General features: G+C 44.3%; 1 pseudogene; it reads right to left on the bottom strand.

Annotated features, from left to right (window-relative positions):
• Positions 1–1,587: 1,587 nt before the first annotated feature.
• The window catches only part of LOC125553772 (putative inactive nicotinamidase At3g16190), a 46,315-nt pseudogene continuing 41,902 nt past the window's right edge, over positions 1,588–6,000 (bottom strand).

Below are 6,000 nucleotides of genomic sequence, written 5' to 3'. Positions count from 1 at the left end.
GTGACCGACCCGGACTCCCCAAACCAGACGCGGATGTCTGTATTGACCAACACCCCTTGAACCAGTCCAAATCTGGGGCAGTTTGGGGAGGCCCGTACATGCCCGGGCGCATTCACCACTTCAGACCGAACCACCCTGGCCCACCCGGACCCTACATAAATCCCCATCCGTACAAACCCTAGACCACAGTCAAACCCTCACTCCACTCCACTTCTCTCTGTCTCATCCCCTCCTAGTTCACTCCCATTCTGAGCGACGGCAGCAGCGCAGCATCCGATGGCAGATCCGATGCCGCCGATGACTAGAAGTCGCTGTTGCGCGACGTAAAGCCGGACGACGTGGAGGAGCTCATTGTCTGCATCACTTTATGCCGCTTGCGGCTTGACCGGGCAGAAGCGGAAGCAGAAGCAGAAGCTCTAGCTCCACGTCATCCCCTGTCGGCAGGCTTATCGTTGACTGTATCATGTGATTTGGTACATGGGAAGGCTTATCGTTCGATTATATCATGTGCAACAATAAATGACAAGCTCTAATAGGAAGAGAACGTGCCTGTAGAGAGAATTGTCATGTTGGCCATGTTATAAATAGTAGAACATGGCAAATGGTGTACTCCCTCCATTCACTATTATAGGATGTTCTAACTTTTTTCTGATGCGGATGTATATAGACTTTTTCTGGTGCGGATGTATATAGACACATTTTGACGTGTTTGTTCACTCATTTCGGTTCTTATGTAGTTCATATTGAAATATCCAAAATATCTTATATTTATAAACAGGCCTCAATATCCAAAATATCTTATATTTATAAACAGGGGAGTAGCAGATAAAACTGTTAGTTGTTTGCCACATGATCATGGTGTTAAAATAATTTGAGGCGCACATCGATCCATCGAGGACAAGCAATCACGCAAGCACGACTCATCCCCAGGGCATTACGGACGCTCCTCCCATGTACTATGGGCACCCAATCTTTAGCAAAACTCAGAACATATTTTGTCAAAATCTATACTCCACACTAGTCTACATCACGACACAGAGCTGAAATTTCTTGTAATTCCTAATACATAGACAAGCAAGGAAAAAATAATACCAAGAGACTTCTCCAAGATCAAGTTAACCGAAAAAATGACGTGGCAGAGATCTGATGCACACATGGAACACATTACTCAACCATTACAATTGATTTGCATTCGATTTGCTTTTTCAGTTTTAACCGAAAAGGAAGAAGACCGATGCGATAGCAGCCTTCCTTCGGGCATGCAAATGATGGTACACGTTCACATCTAAAAATGCATCCGGTTTTCAAAAGATCAAAATTTGTATAATCCGAGCACCTGCCTTCTTCAATTGCTCTGTTTTGGTTTGGAGTTGGCTTCTACCCATACTCCAAGCCTTAAGTCCTCCATATATAAAGGGAAATGGCATGACACTGTATGATTAACTCTATGTTGGACGGATTAGAAGTTATATGCAAATATTAATATAATTACACTTGTCAGGACCAAATAGAGAGGGAGCGTTTGTCGACTCCGTTGCACTAGGCATGTCACTTCGGTGCCGAGAATGAAGTACACCACCTTGAAACCTAACGACGCCACTCTTCCAAGGTTGGTGTTTCCACGCCGATAGTCTTCATATCTCTGATACTTGTTGGGTAGCATAAAGCAAAGGCCTTCAGTCACGGCTTAAACTAAATCATAGGAAACAAATTAAAGAGAATTAACAAGTATATTCATTTTCTCTCGACTATCAAAGATGACAAGATTGCATTTAGCAACACGAGGCATCATTATGGTTGTGTTCTTTACAAAATACCATGTTTTTTTATTTGGAAACAAAATAGTCTGCTTACATTTGTAGAAACAACTCAAACTTTTCTTTTAGTAAATTATGGTGGACACAGATCAACACTTTGAGTGAGTGTGTTCTGGTAACAAAGTGCTTCGATTGTGCCACTTAAACAAAAAACACCTATGCAATAGGGAAAATCAATTGGACAACGCTACTATACATACCATGACTTCAACTGAGTGTAGCTCTTAGTGCATCCCTATGAGAGGAAACAAAGGATCTTGACACGTGAATTTTATTAACATGGAAAAAAATTACATTTCAAGCTTTTCCGGTTATGTCAAATAACATGTTAACATTAGTTTAAACATATGCATAAGGAATCACCAAGAGCCAGCTCTACAAGTATTTCACGTGAAGAGTAAAATAGAAGGGCTAGCACGAAAGAAGAGTATTAAATTCATGCTCCAACCAACTCATCCAAAAGTCCGAATTGATGGAGGAAGACAAGCAATATATTTCAACACTCCCCCTCACGTCTAGATTTATTTAGTCCTTAAACGTGGGATCGATGTAAGCCGCAGAACCTTTTTTTCAATACTGCGTTAGCAGGGTCTTCAACTCAAGACCTCTTGGCTCTGATACCATATTGAATTCATGCTCCAACCAATTGCTCCAAAAGTCTAAACTATGGGAGAGGGCGGAACATCATACTCCAACAAAGAGTACTCACCTAAATGGATATCTGGCCTTGCAGCAGCTGTTGCATCAGTAAGGACCGTAACTTTCTCATAGTCCAATGCCACAGCGTCATAGACAGTCTGTCGGATGAAATTTGGTGTTTGAACACCTAAAAATCATCACATATACACATCTCAATAAATGCAGCTGCCCAATGTGATATTGGACAATCATCAAGCATAAACAAAGGGATCAATATTTGTTCTAAAGCCAGGCAATGGAAACAATCTTTGTTCCTTGCAAATTTTAAGAAGATTGTTGCATTGCACAAATTTTCCCTTATGGGATTCATGCTCGTAAGAGCAGAGTTATTGCCATCACATGCAATTTGAAAACATGAGATAAGTTATAAACAGGAAAAGGAGTCATAAGAAACAAGTAATGATACAGTTAAAGAAAAGAGACAGACATTATAGCAATCGATTATCGTTGTAACAAAACAAAAAAAGACTAAGAAATAACTTCTATATCAGTCAGTGTGTATCAGTGCTTACCAACAATTACCAAGTTCTTCATTCCTAGTGTTTTAAGAAGAGAATCAAGGTGTGTCGCAAAAAAAGCACTAAATCTCGTCTTCACCAACTTATAGTCGCCCTCTTTGATAAAAAGCCCGCCAGCCAGCTCTGCACCTTTCAAGCCTTTCACTGTTGGACCCTTTCCTCCAGAGTACAAGTGTCTGCAAAAAAGTTCGACATCCCTTCCAGAAGGGTCATGCTCTCTGACAACCTACATAGTATAGTCCATCGTCAATTGATGCCTCAACTCTAAGAATGGTGGCAGGGCCTAGACATTAAAATTACTCTAGCCTACTTTCTAAAGCACGCTAGTTTGTGAAGAAAGAGGGGAAAGTGTGTGAGGGAGTCCTGGATTAGGGGGTCTCCGGACAGCCGGACTGTTGGACTATGAAGATCCAAGATTGAAGACTTCATCCCGTGTCCGGATGGGACTTTCCTTGGCGTGGAAGGCAAGCTTGGCAATACGGATATGTAGATCTCCTCCCTTGTAACCGACTCTGTGTAACCCTAGCCCCCTCGGTGTCTATATAAACCAGAGGGTTTAGTCCGTAGGACAACAAACAATTATACCATAGGCTAGCTTCTAGGGTTTAGCCTCTACGATCTCGTGGTAGAACAACTCTTGTAATACTCATATCATCAATATCAATCAAGCAGGACATAGGGTATTACCTCCATCAAGAGGGCCCAAACCTGGGTAAACATCGTGTCCCCTGCCTCCTGTTACCATCTGCCTTAGACGCACAGTTTGGGACCCCCTACCCGAGATCCGTCGGTTTTGACACCGACATTGGTGCTTTCATTGAGAGTTCCACTGTGTCGTCATCATAGGGAAGGATGGCATGTCTCGTTGTCAAGGACAACATCACCTCTGGGGTAACCCTGGCTGTAGGCCAAACTCTCCGACTAGGCGGCTTCGTCATGACCGCCCGCTCGGCCGCTGCGCCGATGATGACTTCTCGGGTCATTGAAAATAGCCTCCACATCGGCTAGAAATTCACCGAGCAGATGGATCCAATGGAGCTCTCATCTTTGAACGAGCTCTTGGATCGCATCGCCGCTCTGGGAGTCGCTACGGAATACGATTGGATTGGGCTTAAACCCGACCAAAGGGAAATTAACTCTCCGCCGGTCACCCATCAGATAGCGGTGGTGGAAGAGCAATGCGGCGATTCTCCCTGTATCCCGAGGACGAACTATGTCCGGATTCCCGAGCTCTCCGAGCCGGATACCCGCTCACGGGAGGACATCGCCCTAACCATGAACCTAGAATCAGGTTGCATACCGAACCTGCGGGGCAACATCCCAAAGCCCGAACTTGCAAGATCGGAAACTCCCCCGCCCCGGGGTCTCAGATTGGGTCGAGGTCCAGACTTAAATCCACCCACCCACCCATATACAAACGATCTTTCCCACATTAGGCAAGAGCCCAAAGAGACAGTACATCACTATTGGGCCAGATTCCTCCTTGTAATGAACAAGGTCAAGGACTGTCATGAGGAAGACGTGATTTTGTTCTTTTACAACAATTGCACGGACAAGGGAATCCTCAACGCCATAAGTCACCGTGACATAGCGCACGTCGCTGACCTGGCGGCCATAGTACGAAAGTACTGTGCGATGGAAAGCGCTTGGAAAACTCAAACAAAATTTTGGGATAATCCGTCTCTGACAAAACCCCCAGTCCGAACTAAAAGGGTGCACTCTCATAAGTCACCCGACTCAATTACAAAGAAGCAAAAGCCCACTACAGGGCGTGGAACCGTATTGGAGGGATGGCTTAACGAGCCCTGCAAAATTCATAGTACAGCGGATACCATACCAACACATAGCCTTAGAGCATGTTGGGTACTCCGGCAGGTGGCCAAGAGCGGTGAGGATCTCCTCATCCAAAACACCTCAGAGCACCCTCCCGTGGATAACAATACAGGATTGACAGTTGATACGTCTCCAACGTATCTATAATTTTTGATTGCTCCATGCTATATTATCTACTGTTTTGGACATTATTGGGCTTTATTATCCACTTTTATATTATTTTCGGGACTAACCTATTAACCGGAGGCCTAGCCAAGAATTGCTGTTTTTTTGCCTATTTTAGGGTTTCAAAGAAAAGGAATATCAAACGGAGTCCAAACGGAATGAAACCTTCGGGAACGTGATTTTCTCATCAAATAAAACTCAGGAGACTTGGACCCTACGTCAAGCCACGCAATAGGAGGCCACGAGGTAGGTGGGCGCACCTACCCCCCAAGGCGCGCCCTCCACCCTCGTGGACCCCCTGTTGCTCCACCAACGTACTTCTTCCTCCTATATACCCACGTACCCCTAAACGATCAGATACGGAGCCAAAACCCTAATTCCACCGCCGTAACTTACTGTATCCATGAGATCCCATCTTGGGGCCTGTTCCAGAGCTCCGCCGGAGGGGGCATCGATCATGGAGGGCTTCTTCATCAACACCATAGCCCCTCCGATGAAGTGTGAGTAGTTTACCTCAGACCTACGGGTCCATAGTTAGTAGCTAGATGGCTTCTTCTCTCTTTTTGGATCTCAATACAATGTTCTCCCCCTCTCTTGTGGAGATCTATTCGATGTAATCTTCTTTTTGCGGTGTGTTTGTTGAGACCGATGAATTGTGGGATTATGATCAAGTCTATCTATGAATAATATTTGAATCTTCTCTGAATTCTTTTATGTATGATTGGTTATCTTTGCAAGTCTCTTCGAATTATCAGTTTGGTTTGGCTTACTAGATTGATCTTTCTTGCAATGGGAGAAGTGCTTAGCTTTGGGTTCAATCTTGCGGTGTCCTTTCCCGGTGACAGTAAGGGCAGCAAGGCATGTATTGTATTATTGCCATCGAGGATAACAAGATGGATTTTTTTTCATATTGCATGAGTCTATCCCTCTACATCATGTCATCTTGCTTAAGGCGTTACTCTGTTTTT

Source organism: Triticum urartu, chromosome 4A (assembly GCF_056163025.1).
Source record: "Triticum urartu cultivar PI428250 chromosome 4A, HENAU_Tu73, whole genome shotgun sequence".
Taxonomy (NCBI): Eukaryota; Viridiplantae; Streptophyta; class Magnoliopsida; order Poales; family Poaceae; genus Triticum; species Triticum urartu.
This window is presented reverse-complemented; position numbering and strand designations above follow the sequence as displayed.